We start from the raw sequence: 22990 nt of genomic DNA, 5'->3' as shown, positions 1-22990 counted from the left end.
TGTTCTTTCTCAGTATTTACTCAAACATTAGGAGCTTTCCAGTATTTTAGATGCATGTTTCAAGATGTATTAAAACCAGATCTTAACAGACAGATGTTTGTGAAAGGTAGGTGTAAATTACCAGGACCTGTCAATGTATAACTGTAATGCTGTTGTCCAGCATTTTCCCAAGTCACTAATTGTCTTGAAAGGACATCATTATGTCTTAGATATTACTAGCAAGCAAACCAATAATACATAAATGCTTGTTTGTGATCCCCATTCTGTTTTAATATTATCACTGCTGCTGTATTTTTATATGTTACTGTAAATATTTTTTTACTGGAAATAAATTTTATTCAGAGAGTGCCTAACTTAAAACTTAATTGGAGAACACAAATCTTACCATAATATAAATAATAAATAATGACAGAAAAAACAAACAAACAAAAAATAGAATAAAACTCAGTTTTAAAGGAGAGGTTTTTGCAATGTGGCTATTGTAGGCATCTATGTCCCCCAAACTTTTCATTGCCTTCAGTGATGCTGTTCACATACCCACTCAGGTAAATATCTGAATATCATTAGTTCACTTGTAACACATTTCTTTAAGGGAGTATGAAACACTATATAAAAGAATGTTCCAAATATATTCTAAAAGGATGATGGTGTATTCTGAGAAATTATGGTTTTCAAGGGTTATCTCTGAGGTAGATATCTCCTGATTGTCTACCTAGCATGAGCACAAAAAAGATTGTGTACAATTAGTATGATCAGACAATCTGTTACTTCTGACCTAAGACATTATCTTAATAACTATGCTTTTTTAAAAAAAAGCAGCTAGGGTAATCTTATTCAAAATAAATCATATATTTGCCTCCAATATTGTACAAACTTGGCAGAGCAAAATGTATGTATATATCATTTGCTGAAGTGTGAAAACATTGTGGCAAGGGCTGTAAGTGATTTATTCTGAGACAGAAAGCATGGAAGACAGATCAACAGAGAATACTGTAAAATTCCTTGCAGATTCTTTTTCTGATATCATTTATAAACTGTTTACTAAGATATTAAACCTTTTTATCTTGGAAGATTAAAGACAGCCAAATTAGATTCTGGCACATAGACTTGTAGAAGAATTAGATAGCTTTGTTATTGTAATGAGGTCAGAAATAATGTTTCTTGGGTTTTGTGAATTGCTAATTTAATTCTTGAGAGCAATTTACATTCGGGAACATTCTGCAGTTCCATTTTTAGTGAAAAAAATCAATATTTTATTCTCTTTCCTTAGAATATTGCTTGTAAAATATACAACTAGTTGGCTTACAAATAACAGCCTTTACTGGGGTTACCTGCCAGCTATCAGGTTTGAATGAGGAAACATGTTCAGTAATTTAGAAATGAAAGACCACAATGTTGCTATAAGAACTTACTATTAAGCTTAATTTGGAAACCTTTTTTGACTATAAAACTGACCAGACTTGCTAGACAAGTAAAACATAAGCCAGTCATTGAAACATGATCTCTGCATTATTTATTCTATGATACAAGCAATATGTTGACTTTACTACAAAAATTTTGTTTCTGAAATGAACATATATCCACTTGTCCCACCCTTAACTATAATCAGGCAAAAGAACTTTATCTACAGTGGAACGTTAGGGGAAATACAAATGAATAACTATTTCTTTGAGGTGTTTTCTGCAAGTTCTACTGTGAAAGAAGAGTCACCATTGTAATGTGATAACACTACCACCTGCTTCCCAGCCTCTTTTGGTCACCTTAAGGGTTTGTCCTTGGAAGATATTATTGGTGGGGAGTGTATGTGGGTGTGTATATTTGTAAACGGAAAGGAATTACACAACTCGTATATGGCTTGGACTATATTGATACTTCCAAAGTCTTCTCACAAAGGTTTCAAGAAGATTGTGCGTTTGGTTTAGCTTGCCTTATGAAGAGCTTATAATCTGTGTGACAGTGCCACAGAAAGAAACCATATGGCCATATGCTCAGTCTGTACACAGTTCTCCAAGGAACAATTAGAACTAAAATTTCTTACACATTTACATACCCCCAAAAAGTACAGGACAGTACAAAAAAGAAAAAGAAAAAGGAAGTAGGAAACAGAGTGGAAAGGGAAAGAAGAAAGAAATGCATCAGTATTTTTTGGTTCTTTTTAGAATGTAATTGGTTGGGTTTTTTCAAATTAGTATAGAAATGAAAGATGTTTGCTTTCCTTTGGATGCATTAAAAGAAAGTGGGAACTTTCTTGGCTGTCTCCTCCCAAAAATCTCAGAGTTAGTAACCATCATGAAAATATGACCTAAGGTATTCAAAATATTCATCCAGAACTAGCAGATGTGGCAAAATGCATGTTATCTTTTGCAACTAAAGGCTAAGTAAGATATTCTAGATTGTGTTTAATGGCACAAAACATTTGAGTTCAGGTAACTGAATCAGTCCTTTCAGCTGCTAAGTCCTGAGAGATTACTGAGAATATGAATGATCAACAAATAACCATTGCTTTCTATATATATGTTGAATAATTAATTGAAGTCAGTGCAGCCTTAATTGGTTGATGACTATAGAAAATATAATACTAAAGATACAAAAATACTCCCATCAAATATTTTCTATGTGGTAAGGGATGGAGTCTCAACTCGTATGGATGTAGACCACCTGGTGATCACATTTTTTTTTAGAAAAAAAAGTTAAATGAAACATCAGATCCATAAATCACAGGTGGAAAAGTCACTTTAAACTGATTATTTTACTGGCGAGACAGTCTTAGTCTCTAAATTATGTCTCCTGGGCAGATTTTCAGCTCTGTAAATACCTAGCAACATGCACTTAGCATGCACTGAGGCATCTGAAACATTCAGGTGTGCAGTTCCCCAGGGGGCTAGAAGGTGTGACAGAAGATCTGCAGGAAGACCCTTGCTCTTCTGGGATGGCAGCTAGGGGTCAGGCAGGATACAATCAGTGTTTACACACTAGAATTCTTCCTCTAGTGTTTTGTTCATTCTCATTTAAGCTTCTCAGATGATGATTTGTCAGCTTGGACTATCAGCTAATATAGAACTTCTGCAATTCAGTCTGATTTTACAAACTCTGTCTTATTGTTCTTTTCCTATGTTCTTACATCTTATCTTTTCAGAATAAGTTTGATCCTGTTGTCTGCCTTAGACAGGAATGGATGCAAAAGACTATTAGCAGCTGAACAGACCTTTAATAACAGCTCAAGGAGCCAGCCAAAGTCTGGAAAATATAGGTTTTCCTTAGCCACGTTAACCCCTGCACCTTGCACAGAGAATTTTTACTTCCTGCTCTCAGCATGTTTTCACATTGTTATTTGTCTTATATAATCTGTGCCTCAGCCCCATTCTGATGAAATCTACTTTAACTTTTTCCTTCAGGCATGCATCATCAATGTTATAATATTGTCTTTGACCTCAGCTTTTGGTTAGAGAACAGTGTACCTAACCAGGTCAACTGAGACCATGCCAGGATATTTTCCTCAATTAATGATTTCACCTTTGTTTCCTCAAAAGACTTTTGGTATGTTTTAGCACAGCTTTTGTGTCTTATTTTATCTTCTTCTGCTGTCTCCCATACAACATATTTTCATTTAATTCAAAGTGTTCAAACAAGTTCTCACACAGATAACCTCAGCAACATATGGTATTTATCTAAACTACAGAAAAAATGCTTTATTTTTCATGTATTCTAAATAAATTGTTGTTTCTCTAATGCTACCCCAATAACTCTGCATGTGTTGTCTAATGAAATGTCTTTACTGCCCACCTTTAAACCATCCAATGTGCTGTCTTTCTACAGCTATAAGAATTATCTTGAGTTTGTGCACATTCCTTTTTTAGGACGACAAATTGTATATGAGGGATGGGAGATGTAGCTCTAAAGAGAAAAAAGAACCAAGTGATTTGTACTGGTTTTGGCTGGGGTAGAGTTAATTTTCTTCATTGTAGCTTGCATGGTGCTACGTTTTGGATTTGTGATGAAAACAGTGTTGATAAGACACTGATATTTTACCTATTGCTGAGCAGTGCTTGCACAGCATTGAGGTTTTTTCCATTTCTTGCAGTCTCCTGCCAGTGAGCAGGCTGGGTCTGCACAAGAAGATGGGATGGGACACAGCTGGGACAGCTGACCTCAATGGACCAAAAGGATATCCCATACCATATGACATCATGCTCAGCAATAAAAGCTAGGGGGAAGAGGGGAGAAATTGCGATTGATGGTGTTTGTCTTCCCAAGTAACTGTTATGCATGATGAAACCCTGCTTTTCTGGAGATGGCTGAACACCTGTCTGCTGATGGGAAGTAGCAAATGAATTTCTGATTTTGCTTTGCTTAAGCACACAGTTTTTGCTTTCCCTATTAAACTGTCTTTATCCTGACCCATGAGTTTTCTCACTTTTACCCTTGTGATTCTCCCCACCATTCCACTGTGGAGGAGTGAGCAAGTGTCTGTGTGGTGCTTAGCTGCCTACCAGAGTTAACCCACAACATGATCTTAAGAAGGTAGTGTGGGGTTCAGGCAAAGTCAGTGTTTTTGATATAGCTATCAAGCGCTTTGACCAGAGTTCTACAGAGGGTAAAGATAGGGGAAATAAATAGTTTCAGGATATATCTGTGGTGGATTTACTTTTATATGTTCTGGTACCAATGGTTGAGGGCAAAATCATCTGAAAGAAAGGGAGAAATCAAGAAGAAATGTGCTATTTCCTGGAAAAGAAAAATAAACCTCCTTTATCTCATTTCTGAGAAAAGGCCAGATAATTTCTGAAGAAAAAAATTACAGTTAATATGCATTGCCTCTTTCACAGAATTACGCCATGACCCTGGTATAAGAAGTTGTGTAGAAGAAGTGGAGTGGATGGTCTCATACTGTCTCCCACAGCATTCTCCTAGGGAAGCTGGCAGCTCTTGGCTTGGATGGGCATACAGTTCATTGCCTAAAAAACTGTCTAGATGGCCGAGCCCAGAGAGTTATGGTGAATGGAGTTAAATCCAGTTGGTGACTGGTCACAAGCAGTGTTCCCCAGGGCTCAGTTTTGGAGCCCGTCTTGTTTAATATCTTTATCAATGACCTGGATGAGGGGATAGAGTGTGACCTCAGTAAGTTTTCTGGTGACAACAAGGTAGGTGGGAATGTCGATCTGCTCAAGAGTAGGAAGGCCCTGCAGAGGGATCTGGACAGGCTGGATCAATGGGCTGAGGACAATTGTATGAGGCTCAACAAGGCCAAGTGCCGGGTCCTGCACTTCGGGCACAACAACCCCATGCAATGCTACAGGCTTGGGGAAGAGTGGCTGGAAAGCTGCCTGGCTGAAAGGGACCTGGGGGTGTTGGTTGACAGCCAGCTGAAGATGAGCCAGCAGTGTGCCCAGGTGGCCAAGAAGGCCAACAGCATCCTGGCTTGTATCATGAACGGTGTGGCCAGGAGGAGCAGGGAAGTGATTGTCCCCCTGTACTCGGTGCTGGTGAGGCCGCACCTGGAATCCTGTGTCCAGTTTTGGGCCCCTCACTACAAGAAAGACATTGAGGTGCTGGAGCATGTGCAGAGAAGGGCAACAAGGCTGGTGAAGGGCCTGGAGCACAGGTCTTATGGGGAGTGGCTGAGAGAACTGGGGTTGTTTATTGTGGAGAAGAGGAGGCTGAAGGGAGACCTTATCATTCTCTACAGCTACCTGAAAGGAGGTTGTAGTGAGGTGGGCGTTGGTCTCTTCTCCCAAGCAACTAGTGATAGGATGAGAGGAAATGGGCTCAAGCTGCACCAGGGGAGGTTTAGATTGGATATTAGGAAAAATTTCTTCATGGAAAGAGCAGTCAAGCATTGGAAGAAGCTGCCCAGAGAGGTGGTGGAGTCACCATCCCTGGAGGTGTTCAAAAAACATGTAGATGTGGCACTTTGGAACATGGTTTAGTAGGCATGGTGGTGTTGTGTTGATGGTTGGTCTGGTGATCTTAAAGGTCTTTTCCAATGTTAATGATTCTATTCTAGTTTTACTTTCATTAAAAAATAATCCAGCCACCAAACCAGGAAACATGAAGTTATTACTCTACCCTTAACTGGTTTAGTGGTGGACTTGGTAGTGTTAGGTTAATGGTTGGACTTGATGATCTTAAAGGTGTTTTCCAACATAAAGAATTCTATGATTCTATACAGCTATCATAGTAATTTCCACACTGTTGAATGTAAGATGTCAAGGACCAGTCTCTGGTCCATAGGCCAAATGGCTTACACTGGCTCCCACCCATCCTGTTTAGGATTAGCCATACTCTGGAGCAAACTGGGCTACAGCCCATGGCAATTGGCTCTCCTCTGGTACCTTATGGTGCCCCCTAGGGTATATCTTTTTTTCCTATGCTTTTTCAGTTCAAACTGCATGAAACAATATGACAAGTGTGTTGCAGGCCACCAGAGCTATGCTTGTGTAGCACAAAACAATGCATATGCTCAGTGCTCTAGCATGTGCTGCAGAGGTAATATAGCAGAACTGTGGAAGGAAGGAGCAGTCAAAACTAGTGCAGACTCTTCTGTGCTAACTTTTTCTTTTTTTTTTTTTTTTTTTAAGAGGAAATGGAGAAACACGACTAGCCCTCGTCTGGCAGAAAGCTAATTGTAGTGATCTGGATGACAGCCAGGAAGCAAGCTGGCAATTAAGCAGTATGGACGGACAAGGGTTCAGTGCTTGCGTTTGCTCCCTGGTGAATGTAATTGTCATTGTAGATATACTCATCTACCTCTATCAAAATCAGTCATGTGGCATGTGCCACCTAAATGGAACATAGCTGCAGAGGGGGGTATGCAGACATCAATTCAAAAGTACATTTCCTATATTAAAACTGTTTTCATAAAGTCTGAACCTAGAAGAATGCTGTCATTTAATTTATACACACTATACCTGTCATTCTTCAATAGTTTTGTACCTATTGATGTAAGTTATGCCCAACTTAATCATCTGGAACAGCTGGTGCTAAGGTACACTTTGTTTCCATGTGATTTCTGAAATGCAGAAACCTTTCCATATGGCTATCACTTAGTAATTTGCTTTGAATTCCTTTGTCCTCTTCCCCTTAACCAGGAGGACAAAAGTGCTAGGAAATATTTTAGAGATTTCATCTTTTTTCAGGTGACTATCAGTGACACCTTTAGATGTAAGAAGCGTTCCCAGGAAAGCTTCTTGATTCAAGAGCTCAACAGTTTTTCTTCTTCCCTTAACAAAAATGCACTCTGCAAGCAGTGGGCTATGTTTATTTATGCTATAGCACCCCTGGGTTACACAGGGGTCAAATTTATTCCACATATGTAAGGTCCCATGAGGATCTTCACTGACATTGTAATAAGACAAATTTCACTCTGAATGGCAAGCATGATTAAAATGTGTACTATGACCACTTTTCACTGTTAGCCACTCATCTGTCATCAACTTTCACACAAAAGGGTGGAGAATCAGAGAAATAGACTTAAGCAGATTTAATCATACAGACTTTTAATGAAAGGACATTCATCTGTAGCAAGCTTAAAGTGGTGAGGAAGCAGTTCAGTTTTATTAAAGCAAAATTCGAACATTTCTCTGTGATGGTGAAGCTGTAATAAGCAATGTTATATGAATTTACCACATACCAGAAGGACAAAATATATTTTAAAAAAATCTGTTAATAATTATTGAACAGTGATTTTTAAAGTGTTAAGTTAAATAACCCTACAAGTGTAGTGTTTATTCAGTTACAGTTTTATCTACTCATTGTAGAATTTTTGCTGCATATTTTTAGTAAATATTATGGGTATGATCATATAATCAAATGCACTTGTATTTCCATGGCTTAACAAGCTACTGCCTAGCAACAGAGACAGCTGACCACATTCCTGATCTTAATCAGTGCCAATTATAAGTCACATATATTGGCTTCCATTGTATTTCAGTACATAATGTAAGGTCAAAAGAAGTTTTGAGATTGTAAATGCACTTGCAATAAAATGAAGAAAAAAAGACCTTAACTTATGAAAGAGGCAGACTATTTACTTAGCTAAGCTGAATACCCGGCTTAAAAATCTACATTTTACATCTAATGTTAGCTTTTGTTTATTTAAACAGTTAAAAATACTTGATCAACATGTCTTTCAAAACCTTGGCAAAGTAGTGTGGTTTATTATTAGGTAAGTTTCATATATGAAGGAGGGTCCAACCTTTGTAAAGAGTTTGCTTTACTTCCATGAGTAGTAAGTAATAATTTTTAAATGAAATTATATACCTACATGAATATAGGAAGGATTAGAACATGGCAAAAATAGTATGTGATTGTTCTATAATTTTCCCCAAAGCAACAAAATAATATAATGTAATGAGTGATAACAAGAAAAAAATACTTCTCTCAAATTTAAGCTTAAAAATTATTCTCTGGTATCATACACCAAAACTAAGGAAAAGTATGCATATGAAAGCATATCTTGACTGTACTTCATGTTTAACTGAAACCAATGAAAACCCCTGCCTGCCAGTTTCAAAGAGATGATTTTCTCTAGTAAGTGGTGAATAACTACCAGAATTTTAAAAGGTGATATCTAAGGAAAATATGTAGTTGTATATATTATTTATGAAAACATTTTATCTCGCATTTAGGGATATATTAGTACAATGATTGTAGAACATGGAAGGCAAGTAATCAATTCTCCTGGAGGTTTTTCTATCAGGAACACTAAAACTTTAAACACAATTTCACAGAACTTCACTTTGCAGAAAAGGTTCTCAACTATTTTAATAAAAAAGGCTTTAGCCATAAAGATTTTACGCCACTTACAGGATTATTACATCTGTGACTTACATGAAATGCATTACACAATGTACATTTTTTTACCTTAAAATTCCTATTGATCAACAGTATTTTCAGCATGCTGTAGCACATTCAACCCAAAGCCAGAGGCAAGAACAAGGAGAAGCAACAGGGCATATGTATTCTAAAAGAAAAGTTATCTGTGTAAAAGGAACTTCTTATCAAACCAGCAGGCTAAGTATTCATTGTACCTACACTAGCCCTTCAGCTTCTGAAACATGCATCTTCAAACCATATTAATTTTTCTTCAGATGGTGTAACGTGTAGGCTTTGTTTTACATCAGGTGTATCAGAATATCAGTTGTCCTTTTTTGTTCCTTTAACACAGCATTTTAATTATTCCTTTAACATAGGCTTTTTAATATTGTTTTCTCCACAGTTCAAAATGTTCTTCCTTCTGTGCTGTGTTCTCTTTGTTAAGGTCCTTTTTCTATACAGGGGCACCAAATGGACCTTACTCAGTATTTTAGTATTATGCTTGTTTTCCATCTCGAGCTATGTTACTAATATTACTTTACAGTTTGGCTGCCTTAAATCTTGAAAGTTCACCTGTGTCGCAACCAAGTTTTCATAAATACACTTTGAGAGCAGTCTCTGTGTCATGTACAGGTTCTCCAATGCATTCTGTGATGGTCCCTCTGCAGCAGAACTCTGCCTCTGGTGCTGACAGCTTTTAGGAGAATTTGTAAAGTCAGCCTACATCACCTCATTTCTGTCACTTTATATTATAGTAAGAGACATGAAAGTGGCAAAATAAAGGGAGTAATAAGTGCTATAACTTATGGCATCCAGATCGTCAGAGCTTTGGCAGGTCTTTTACCTTCTATCTGAAAGCAAGTTTAAAGTTTTTGAATATAATTTTTTTAAAGATTACATAGTATTCAAGGAATTTTAGTCACATATTTTGGCCAGCCAAAGAAAAGGAATATTTCAAATGTTTACTAACATGGTTAATTAATCAACTTTTCACATCCCCAGTGAATCCCCATCCACCAATTCCAATAAACTTGAGAGCATCCAGTTACACTTTGCTACTACTGGTAGCATAACTATCCATCTGTATAATGAACTCTCAGAAGAAGAAATACAGGCAGCTTTCATGAGCAAATCTGTTAAAGTTATTCATAGAGAAACGTGACTTATTTAAGTATAGTATGTCAATGCTTTTAAATTAAGTAATCTCTCAGGTCATAAGTATTCTGATATTTGAAAATTACTCTCTTGGCAAAAGGCACTTTCCTTCCATTTCAAACAAGACAAAATTCTACTAACTCTAAAGATATTGGCATAACCAACGAGGTCTTTCTTTAAAAGAGAATGAGCATTTATTTATCTACTTTTTGGAGGATAAAATTTTAATACAGCTTATGATTTCTGCCATAAAACTATTCAATGTTAATGTAGGTATACCTGTAAGGTACATTGTAGGGTCCTGCAACTAACATTTAAGGGGCTCTTAAGCAGTTTTGAAACTGTATCTTTCTTACCACCCGTAATTTTGTTCTCTGTTTTTGCTTTGGAAATTCACGAAGAACAGAAAGATACAACAGTGGGATTAATTGGGTGCTCTATTTGTGCATTTCCTTTAAGGGAATTCCTATGAGAAGGTGAAAGGGAGATAGACAGGATCTTCTCTGAGACTCAACAGCTTGAGGAACCCCACTCTCATGGTAAATGCAACCTCTGGAGAAAGTGAAGGATGGAAGCTGGTGACTTCTGGTACCAAGAGGAAAGCTCCTGCCCCACCTACAGGCTTACAAATGCAAAATACGTTCAGATCCCTCAAAGCTGAAGAGAAGCCAGATGTGCCTACAAGCCAAGAACCTGGTTCACCTAACCCTAAACCATGCAATACTACAAGAAAGAAATGGTGAGTCATCATAATGGGTGACTCCCTGCTGCAGGGGAGAGAGGCACACATCTGTCAATGCAACCAATTGTCTAGAGAAGTTTGCTGCCTTCCAGGGACCAGGATCTGGGATGTTGCAGAAGGACTGCCAAAGCGTATCTAGCCTTCTGACTACTCCAGTAGCAATACAGGAGGTTCCTGGAGTGCATCAATGATAAATTCCTCCTCCAAGTGACAGAGAAGCCAATGAGGAGAGGTACTCATTGTAAGGTACTGGACTTCATACTCACCAACAAGGAGGGGCTTGTTGGGGATGTGAAGATCAAAGGCAACGTTGGCTGCAATGACCATGGGATGGTGGAGTTCAGGATCCACAGGGCAGAGAGGAGGGTGAAAATCAAGCTCACAATCCTGGACCTCAGGAGAGCAGACTTTGGCCTCTTCAAAGATCTGCTTGGAAGAGTCCCATGGGATAAGGCTCTGGCAGGAAGGGGGGACCAAGAAAGCTGGTTAATATTCAAGGATCACCTCCTCCAAGCTCAAGACAATTCTATTCCAACAGACACAAAGTCTGGGAAGAATGCCAGGATGCCTGCATGGATGAACAAAGAACTCCCAGCCAAACTTAAACAAAAAAAGAAAGCATAGAGAGAGTGGAAGGAAGGACAGGTAACCTGGGTGGAATACAGAAACACTGTCCGAACATCCAGGGACGAAGTTAGGAAAGCTAAAGCCCGCATGGAACTGAATCTGGCCAGGGATGTCAAAGACAACAAGAAGGGCTTCCGTAAGTAGATGGGTAACAAAAGGAAGACAGGGGGAAATGTGGGCCTATTGCTTAACAAGACAGGGGATCTGGTGACACAGGACATGGAAAAGGCTGAAGTACTGAATGCCTTCTTTGCCTCAGTCTTTACTAGCAAGACTGACTTTCAGGAATCCCAGGTTGCAGAGACCACAGGGAAAGGCTGGAGCAAGGAATATGTACCCTTGGTGGAAGAGGATCAGGTCAGGGATTACTTAAGCAAACTGAATATACATAAGCCCATGGGCCCTGATGGGGTGCACCTACAAGTGCTGAGGGAGGTGGCAGATGTCATTCCAAGGCCACTCTTGACAATCTTTTATCAGTTGTGGCAACTGGGAGTAGTGCCTGGAGCCTGGAGGAAAGCAAACGTCACTCCTATCTTTAAGAAGGACAAGGAGGCCCAGGTTGCTACAGGCCAGTCAGCTTCACCTCAACCCATGGGAAGGTGATGGAGCAACTAATCCTGGAAACTATTTCCAAGCACATTAAGGACAAGAAAATCATCAGAAGCAGTCAGGAGTTCACTAAGAGGAAATCATGCTTGACCAACTTGATAACTCCTACAGTGAAATGACTGGCCTGATAGACACAAGGAGAGCAGTGGATATTGTCTACCTGGACTTTGGTAAAGCCTTTGACACCATCTCCCATAAGATGCTCATAGACTAGCTGTTGGGCTGTTTAAGCAGACAGTGAGGTGAATTAAAAACTGGTTGAATGGCCAGGCCCAAAGAGTGGTAATCAGTGGCATGAAGTCTCATTGGAGTCCAGTTAATAGAGGTGTACCCCAGGCATCAATACTGGGACCAATTTTGTTCAAAAACTTTATTAATGATCTGGATGAGGAAGCAGAGTGTACCCTCAGCAGGTCTGCTAATGACACAAAAATAGGAGGAGTGGCTGGTATGCCAAAGTGTTGTGCTGCCATCCAGAGGGACCTCAACAGGCTGGAGAAATGGACTGACAGCATCCTCATGAATTTTAACAAGAAGTGCAAAGTCCTGCACTTGGGGAGGAACAACCCCACACCACTCAGCCAGAAAGCAGCTTTCCAGAAAAGAACCTGTGAATCCTGGTGGACACCAAGTTGAACACAAGCCAGCAAAGTGCCCTTGCAGCAAAGAAGTCTAATGGTGTCCTGGGCTGCATTAAACAAAGTATTGCCAGCAGGTCGAGGGAGATGATCCTTCCCCTCTGCTCAGAACTGGTGAGGCCACACCTGTGTCCAGTTCTGGGCTCCTAAGTACAAGAGACAGGGACATACTGGAGATGGTCCAACAAAGGGCCACAAAGATGACTAAGGGACTGGAGCATCTCTTCTATGACAACAGGCTGAGAGAGCTGGTACTGTTCAGCCTGGAGAAGAGAAGGCTCAGGGGGGATCTTATCAATTCGTATAAATGCTTAAAGGGAGAGTGCAAAGAGGACAGAGCCAGTCTCTTCAGTGGTGCCCAGTGACAGGACCAGAGGCAATGGGCACAAAGTGAAACAAAGGAGGTGCTGTCTGAACATCAGGAAACACTTTCTCATTGTGAGGGTAGCCAAGAACTGGCACAGGTTGCCAAGGGAAGTTGTGGACTCTCCCTTCTTAGAGATATTCAAAAGACATCTGGACATGGTCCTAGGCAATTGGCTCTAGGTGGCCTTGCTTGACCTGGGGAGTTGGACTAGATGACCTCCAGAGGTCCCTTCCCACACCAACCATTCTGTGATTCTGTGATAATTCCTTCCTCACTCATTCTACCTATTTAGATAAGGCTACTGTCTCCCACCTCACAGACAGGAGCTATGAACTTGGACCATGCCGGCTGGTGGAATCCCTGGTGGCTTTTCAAATAACTCTTTGGAGGTGCTTCTCCATAGAGAAATTCTAATTCACTGGACATCTGTCATCTGGTAAGTTAAAGCAGCACATATTCTACTTTCTGAGCTACCTTGCCAGGTCCTGACAATGGATAATACTTTTGTCTATAAAGATGCTCTTGGCAGGACTGGACAAATCTGTATCTCCCTGCGTAGTACACAGTGATCCAGTGGCTCACCTGAGCTTCTCCAGCCAGTTTCTCCTTACCCTATCAATCAAAAAAGTGAGGTTGCTCTTAATGGGAGCACAGCCATTTCTTCTTAGCAAAACAATGCATCTTTTACCATTGAGGCTATTCCTCTCACTTATAGTGTCATCATAAATCACCCCAATTAAGGGACCTATTTTCTTCTTTTTGTTATTCAAAGCAGAGGGATTTTTGCTATAATGACTTGCAACATAGATTTGTTTTTTTCACTTTTTCTTTCTTTTCAGTTCCTTGGTACTCCTCCTGGGTGCTGTTTCCTCCTGCAGGACTTCTCCTGAAAACAATATAGCAAAAAGTTAGCATGTGCAGTCCCACAGAGAGATTACAAAGAATTCTTGCTTTATACTACAATACAGAAAGCCAGCTTTATGCTGGGAAAAACCCATAACATAGTTTTGCACCTTTGGAAGTATAGATACATACTTGACAGTCACAGTTTGGCCCCATCATTAAGATAAAGAAATGTTTACAGCTGGCCATTGCAAGATATTACTGTCATTACATCTAACATTTCTAGTACCTCTTAGTCTGTACCTTTGCAAATATTCTGTGAGTTGAGCTTTACAACATCCTCATAAATCATGTAAATATCTCATTTGAAAGATGAACAACCTGAGGTGCAAAGCTCTCAAACGATTTGCCCAAAGTCACACGGCAAGTAAGTGACAGAGAATAAAACCTAGGAATATTGATTCTCAATTCTGTATTCTAGCCACTAAACCCTTTCATTTTGATGCACCCGAACTCTAACACTAAGACTGCTGACCTGATTAAATTTGAAAATACTCACGTTAGATTTATTTTCTTCTTTGTAGAATCATAGAATCATAGAATTGTTTAGGTTGGAAAAGATCTTTAAGATCATCAAGTCCAACCATTAACCTACACTACCAAGTCCACCACTAAACCAGTTAAGGGTAGAGTAATAACTTCATGTTTCCTGGTTTGGTGGCTGGATTATTTTTTAATGAAAGTAAAACTAGAATAGAATCACTAACATTGGAAAAGACCTTTAAGATCACCAGACCAACCATCAACACAACACCACCATGCCTACTAAACCATGTTCCAAAGTGTCACGTCTACACGTTTTTTGAACACCGCCAGGGACAGTGACTCCACCACCTCTCTGTTCCAATGCTTGATCGCTCTTTCTGTGAAGAAATTTTTCTTAATAACTAATCTAAACCTCCCCTGATGCAACTTGAGCCCATTTCCTCTCATCCTATCACTAGTTGCTTGGGAGAAGAGACCAACGCCCACCTCACTACAACCTCCTTTCAGGTAGCTGTAGAGAATGATAAGGTCTCCCTTCAGCCTCCTCTTCTCCACAATAAACAACCCCAGTTCTCTCAGCCGCTCCTCATAAGACCTGTGCTCCAGGCCCTTCACCAGCTTCATTGCCCTTCTCTGCACATGCTCCAGCAACTCAATGTCTTTCTTGTAGTGAGGGGCCCAAAACTGGACACAGGATTCCAGGTGCAGCCTCACCAGCGAGAGTACAGGGGGAAAATCACCTCCCTGCTCCTGCTGGCCACACTATTCCTGATACAAGCCAGGGTGCTGTTGGCCTTCTTGGCCACCTGGCCACATTGCTGGCTCATCTTCAGCCAGCTGTCAGCCAACACCCCCAGGTCCTTTTTCCACTGGGCAGCCTTCCAGCCACTCTTCCCCAAGCCTGTAGCGTTGCATGGGGTTGTTGTGCCCGAAGTGCAGGACCCGGCACTTGGCCTTGTTGAGCCTCATACAATTGTCCTCAGCCCATTGATCCAGCCTGTCCAGATCCCTCTGCAGGGCCTTCCTACCCTCGAGCAGATAGACACTCCCACCCAGTTTGGTGTCATCTGCAAACTTACTGAGGTCGCACTCAATCCCCTCATCCAGATCATTGGTAAAGATATTAAACAAAATGAGCCCCAAAACTGAGCCTTGGGGAAAACCGCTTGTGACCAGTCGCCAACTGGATTCAACTCCATTCACCACAACTGTCTGCGCTTGGTGACCCAGCCAGTTTTTTACCCAGCGAAGAGTACACCTGCCCAGGCCATGAGCCACCAGCTTCCTTAGGAGAATGGTACGGGAGACTGTGTCAAAGGCTTTACTAAAGTCCAGGTAGATGACATCCACAGCCTTTCCATCATCTACTAGGCAGGTCACCAGGTCATAGAAGGAGATCAGGTTGGTCAAGCAGGACCTGCTTTTCATAAGCCCATGCTGGCTGGGCCTGATCCCCTGGTTGGCCTGCACATGCCTGTTGAGTGTACTCAAGATGAACTGCTCCATAATCTTCCCTGGTACTGAGGTCAGGCTGACAGGCCTGTAGTTCCCCGGATCCTCCTTCCAGCCCTTCTTGTACATGGGCATCACATTGGCAAGCCTCCAGTCATCTGGGACCTCCCCTGTTAACCAGGACTGCTGATAAATGATGGAGAGTGGCTTGGCAAGCTCCTGTGCCACCTCCCTCTTGGGTGGATCCTGTCCAGCCCTATAGACTTGTGAGTGTCCACGTGGTGCAGCAGACCGTTAACTGCTTTCTCCTGGATTATGGGGACTTCATTCTGCTCCCTGTCGCTGTCTCCAGCTCAGGGGTCTGAATACCCTGTGGATAACTGGTCTGACTATTAAAGACAGAGGCAAAGAAGGCATTAAGTACCTCAGCCTTTTCCTTATCCTTGGTGGCAATGTTCCCCGCCGGCATCCAACAAAGGATGGAGATCCTCCTTGGCTGTCTTTTTGCTGTTAATGTATTTGTAGAAACATTTTTTATTATCTCTTACAACATAGGCCAGATTGAGTTCTAGGTGGGCTTTTGCCTTTCTAATTCTCTCTCTGCAGGACCTAACAAGATCCCTGTACTCTTTTTGAGTTGCCTGCCCCTTCTTCCAGAAGTGGTAAACTCTCCTTTTTCCCCTGAGTCGCAGCAAAAGCTTCCTGTTCAGCCAGGCCGGTCGTCTTCCCTGCTGGTTTGTCTTACAGCACATGGGGACAGCCTGCTCCTGCACCTGTAAGACTTCCTTCTTGAAGAAGGCCCAGCCTGCCTGGACCCCTTTGCTCTTCAGGACTGTCTCCCATGGGACCTTTCCAACCAGTGTCCTGAACAGGCCAAAGTCTGCCCTCCAGAAGTCCATGGTAGTGGTTTTGCTGGCCCCCCTCCTTACTTTGCCAAGAGTTGAAAACTATCATATCATGGTCGCTAAGCCCAGGACGGCCTCCAAGCACAACATCTTCCACGAGTCCTTCTCTGTTTGTAAACAGCAGGTCAAGTGAGGCACCACCCCTGGTAGGCTCACTTACCAGCTGTGTCAGGAAGTTATCTTCCACACACTCCAGGAACCTCCTAGACTGTTTCCTCTCTGCTGTGTTGTATTTCCAGCGATGTCCGGTAAGTTGTGTAACTTTGTTCCTTCTGTGTGCATACAAAACATCTACTACATTGCTGTTTATTAACAATGTATTTATGTCCTAATATGCTACTTTTTCAGAGCATTAGTGTTACATAAAAGTGGTTGCCAGTAGAGTCCTGCTATGAAATATATGTTCCCTTAAGCATGAAAGCAACAGTATGTTCAATTTTTTGAAACAAATAAATTTGCCAGAGATATAGCTTAGATTTGAGGGCCATTTGTCTGCCACAAAACTATTCTTAACAATTCAGGAGAAGCATTCCATACTTCTCCCAGTAGTGTATCAGTGTGAACATTCAGATAGTTATTTTTTTGAAGACATTTATTTTCTTCTTATACATTGGAAGCTTATGGTCGTTGTATTCCAACCTTATCTTTAGTATAGCAGGCCTTATTTTTACCAGTCATTACTGATGCTTGAGCCAAGAGTTTTTAGAATCAAACTCATCAGAGTCAGAACATTTTGGAAGACAGCAGCAAAATCCAAGTTTATTGGCATACCTATATAGATAGTGGAACTCATACAGTCTGACCCTTTTTCCACTGAGTCGAAGCTAAGGAATAGTTTAACAAGATTTTCCGAGAGGTTTGATTGTTGGTTTTTTTTTTTTTTCTTTCTGAGCAGCTATAACACAAAATGACTGGTTCACATTGTGCGTGTCTGAGTTAGCAGTGTTCTATTTTCTACAGTATCTCACCCCTAGGGACAGAACATCTAGATTTCACATCAGCTACAGCAGGAGGAAGTGGTTGCTCTGAAAAGCAGTAGAGATGTAGAGATTATAGAAGTAACTAAATCACACCTTTTTTTGGTGATTTTCAAATAAGATCATGAATGGCTCAGTCCTCTGTAGTTTTTGATTTCTCAGAACAACTGCTGGCATAATAATAAATTAAATGTGTCACTTTCTTTTCACATTAAAAGTCTTAAGAGTTTGCTGACTTTAAAAACAATACACTATGTGAACTAGAGTAATGCTTTGTGGCAAATTTTTTTTTAGCTTTTCATTATATTGCTTTTCATTTACTTTCTCATTTACTCTATTCCCACGTGGCTGAAAGGCAGGGAATAGGAAGGTAACCATCTGCAAAAAAAAAGATATTTTTAGGCAGAGATAATACTTTCTTTAACTTTCTTTTTACTGAGAATTTCATGTAAATGCTAACTAGGTTGTTCTTTGCTTATTTTTACATAAAGCATGAGCATACATTTTATACCTCCATAGTAGTTTTAATTATTTCCCTGCTTCTAATTACTACTTCTTTGTTTCCAGGCATTTGTCTCTTATCACTCATGACCTCAGGAGAGTATTGTTCTTTCTTAATTCCAAGAGTATTTTTATCACAGAAAACATGGACGTAAGTGTGGTTCCTGTATTTAGGAAACCATGATTTTTAAACTCTTAATTTAACACCCATTTCACAACTAAACTGTCTTTCAAGACCTGCAAAGCTTTGGCATTCCTCATCAGTAGAACTCAAGAAGAAATACTTTTGTTTGTATTTGGTCTGGGATTAACTTTGATTTGACAGGAAACACCTGTTACATTTTCATTGGTCCCACAGCTATGTGGGTAAAGTGCTGTTATCTTTCTGCCTCTCAGACAAATAGTATGGCCATTGATGCATTTAGGGACAAATCCTGAGAAACCAGGTGTTGCAATCATGTATGCCAGCAGATGCATTCTCTGTTTTACTAACATTGCCAACTACAGTAAAATTCTACCAAAGGCAACATGGGGAATTTGCACTGAGTGGTGCATAATTTAACCCTGCCACTGATTATTCATTTTGTGTGTAAGCTCAGCATGTGAGGTCTTTGGATAAGGGACTGTGAGATACGGACCAGTGTTAGAAACCAGAACCATCATCCCTTAAGCACTATAGAAAGAGATTCACAGACCCACAGATCCTTTGCAAGATTCATAAACCTCCATTTCTCTTTAGACTCCCTTGCCTTCCTTCCTCACACAGTTAGGAGAGAATCTGTGGTTTTGTTTAGGGTTGTTATTTTGTTCTTTGTTTCTGTAAAAATGCTATCACATTCAGCCAGAAATAAAATATGAAATGTTTTGAATAAGATATCCTAGTCTATCCTTCCATTATAGTCCACTGCAGAAGAAACTTGTATGTATGGATGGATTAAGTTGCCTGGCGTTTTCTTATTTCTTTCCAGGGTGTGGAGAATGTTGAAACATAAACCCATGAAACCCAGGGAATAAAGTGTGAAGGAGATGGAGGTAGCTGGAACATAAACAGTGCATTTTTCTGCAGTACAGCCACAACTGCTGATTCTCAGTCATTCTCATTCTCATCATCTTCTCACTAAACCTCACTAACATATGTGCAGTTCTTTTGGTTCAGGGTTAGTTACAGCAGATGTCTGGTACTCGCAGTGTCTTCTCATAGGGCTTTCAGTCTGATGAAAAACAGGCTTAAAGCTTCTAGGACTGTTTTGTGGGAGAAGTCAGAGTAAACGATCATACGAGTCTCTTTTGACCATAAAATCTATGAGGCTTTGAACTGTTCCTTAGCATCTCCCAGAACTCTCTTCATTTCCCCAGCATATCCTCCACACCATAGGGGGTGCTATAATATTATGATCTCCCTGAGGAGCATCATAGTCTAACGATCATAGGAGGTCAAAATTGGAGGAAAATGATAGAAACCAAATGAAGAGTGTGAAAATTAGTTAAGATATATAAAGTATTTAAAAGATTCCACTGCACTAGCCTTCCCATCATTTCTATCTTTTACTTTGTTGGAAAGCTCTATTTCTGTGATCTGCCACAGGGAACTGAGTCATTGGGACATCGCCAGAAAGTTTTTGCCTTCCTACCTCCTCAATGATAAATGCAATGGGTTTCTCTCACTGCTTTTCTCTGAAGATATCTATACAAGTTTGCTGACACATTCCACAGGTAAATAACCAAATTCTAACTAATGCTGTCAAAATCAGCATTACAGGAGCAACAGTGCTGATCAACACATAGACACCCCCCCCCCCAAAAAAAAAAAAAAATCCAACCCAGATTATTTTCTTACAGACGAGACCTCAAAAAATTAACAACACAGAAAAAATGGCAAAGACTATTGGTATCAATTCTTCTTTTATCTATGAAACATTCAAATAAGGCTCAAAGTCCAGTCTGGTTCAATTTCTGCCATTCTGTGAGACTAAAATGGACTGAATAGAGATTTAAAACTCCCGGCTAACTAACGTTTAAAGTTCCATCTCATGATAAACATAACACAAGTTATTTAAAGTCTTGATAGAGGTGAATATTTTCCACAACTTTTTACAGAACCAGAAGGTAGAAGAGAATCCATGAGATACAGAGAATGTACAATTACAATTAGGATCTTAATATAACATTAATATAGTTTTTATTAATATTCTCCCTATGTCTGGAGAACAAGAACAGATTTTTTTACCTGCTTGCTTCCCCTTCACTGTCTCATTATTGACAGCAGCATTCCTCCACCCGGCTGCCCTGGCTCTCTCCTTAGCTTGTCAGAGGAGGGTTAGATCTGATTATCAATTCAGTCATCTGCCAGTTAGGTGCCAGCATACCACAGGTGGTGGAATGGTTTCTAAACCCAAGAATTAGGCACCCAGACTCTTATGTGGTACAACTCTCTAAATTGAGGAGACATAGGTTTGATGGGTGGACTGTTCAGTCGATAAGGAATTGGCTGGATGGTCAAATCCGGAGGGTCGTGATCAATGGCTCGATGTCCAAATGGAGACCGGTGACAAGTGGGGTCCCTCAGGGGTCCGTACTGGGACCGGTGCTATTTAACATCTTCATCAATGACATAGACAGTGGGATCGAGTGCACCCTCAGCAAGTTTGCAGATGACACCAAGCTGATAGTGCTGTTGACACACCAGGAGGACGAGATGTCATCTAGAGGGACCTGGACAAGCTGGAGAGGTGGGCCTGTGTGATCCTCATGAGGTTCAACAAGGCCAAGTGCAAGGTCCTGCACCTGGGACGGGGCAACCCCCGGTATCAGTACAGGTTGGGGGATGAAGAGATTGAGAGCAGCCCTGCGGAGAAGGACTTGGGGGTACTGGTGGATGAAAAGCTGGACATGAGCCGGCAATGTGCACTTGCAGCCCAGAAAGCCAACTGTATCCTGGGCTGCATCAAAAGAAGCGTGACCAGCAGGTCGAGGGAGGTGATTCTGCCCCTCTACTCTGCTCTGGTGAGACCTCACCTGGAGTACTGCATCCAGCTCTGGGGCCCTCAGCACAAGAAGGACATGGACCTGCTGGAGTGGGTCCAGAAGAGGGCCACCAAAATGATCCGAGGGCTGGTGCACCTCTCCTATGAGGCCAGGCTGAAAGAGTTGGGATTGTTCAGCCTAGAGAAGAGAAGGCTGCGAGGAGACCTTATTGCCGCCCTTCAGTACTTAAAGGGGGCCTACAGGAAGGATGGGGAGAATCTTTTTAGCAAGGCCTGTTGTGACAGGACAAGGAATAATGGTTTTAAACTAAAGAAGAATAGATTTAGACTAGACATTAGAAAGAAGTTTTTTACCATGAGGGTGGTGAAGCACTGGAACAGGTTGCCCAGAGAGGTAGTGGAGGCCCCATCCCTAGAAACCTTCAAGGTGAGGTTGAATGGGGCTCTGAGCAACCTGATCTAGTGAAAGCTGTCCCTGCTCACTGCAGGGGGGTTGGGCTAGATGACCTCTAAAGGTCCCTTCCATCCCAAAGCATTCTATGATTCTATGATACATGCCCTGTTGCAAGCTGTGCCCCTGGACAGAGTGGAAAGTCCCTGGAGCAGAGACAGAGTGCACAGAGGAGGCATCCCGCTCTCCTTGAGGAGTGCCAAAAGGTTTTCAGGTTGAAATTTTGGGCACCATGTCTTTGACTTTTCAAATAAAAAGATCAAGATATTTTATGGAAAAAAAATCCATAGAAAATACACACCCTGTGGAAATAATTTCTGTAGAAAACTTTTCATCAAGTTAAATAGCTCCCTATAAACAATTTACTATGGGGAATTTTCTAAAAGAAGAACTTCCATTTTTCATTGTTACTACATTGCTATAAAAATGCAGACTTTAAAAAAAAAACTTAAAACCTCCCAGGTTATATGACATTTTGTTTGTTACAATAGCCTTATCAAGGACATTTTGCATAAAAAAAAGGAATGATGAAGTTAGAGAAACTGTACAGAGAATTAAGTCTATTTGAAGTATTCTGGACACTAGCCCTTTGAAAAACAACTCATCGTAAAAGGAAGCTGTTGCTAGGATACTATAGCCACTGTCATCAGGATAATGTGGTGGTTTGGGGTTTTTTTTAATATTTTAAACAAGAAATGTTGATTGATGAACACAACAGATTATGAAAACTGGTTTCAAAGCTACCCCATATATTAAAGAGTGAGTGGAACATTCAATTTCATGTTGAAAAGCCAAAGTGAAGTTAAAGTCTTCAAAGTGAAACCCATCAAAGAGTGTCTCAAGAAATGAATCACCACAAGGCTTGTTAGCGGCTTGAATAGAAGGACACAGACACGTGGCTCAGAAGTGAGCTGAGAACATGAGCCAGAGAGACTAAAGAAAAAGAGTGAACAGATGTTGCTGCAGAGGTGAGGGAAGTGTGCAGCCATTTTATTCCAGTGGAGTCAAAGACAACTTAAAACGATAAGGAAGAAAAGTGACCATAAATGGGTGCTGAATTAGTCTTCTGATTGGGAATGGCTAACTAGTCGAAATAATAAAAATAGATGATCAAAGGAGTATGGAAATTTTACAGACCTGAAGTCAAAATTAGGTTTATGGGCAAAATTATGAATCTGTTAAGTCATCAGTAAAACTTCCCTCAACTAGAAGAGACACTTTGATAGTCTATGCATTTTCCTGTCAAAGAGTGTTGAAGGTTCTCCAGGTTGTTCATGTATCTATGCTATTGATTCAGTGTAGTTTTGCCTTGGAGAGTCTGGGCTTACAGTCAGAGCAGAACAGTTCACGAAAATCAGCTTGCATGACAAATTTCC

The sequence above is a fragment of the Pelecanus crispus genome, chromosome 3 (genome assembly GCF_030463565.1).
Source record: "Pelecanus crispus isolate bPelCri1 chromosome 3, bPelCri1.pri, whole genome shotgun sequence".
NCBI classification, from domain to species: Eukaryota; Metazoa; Chordata; class Aves; order Pelecaniformes; family Pelecanidae; genus Pelecanus; species Pelecanus crispus.
Note: the sequence above shows the minus strand (reverse complement) of the source record.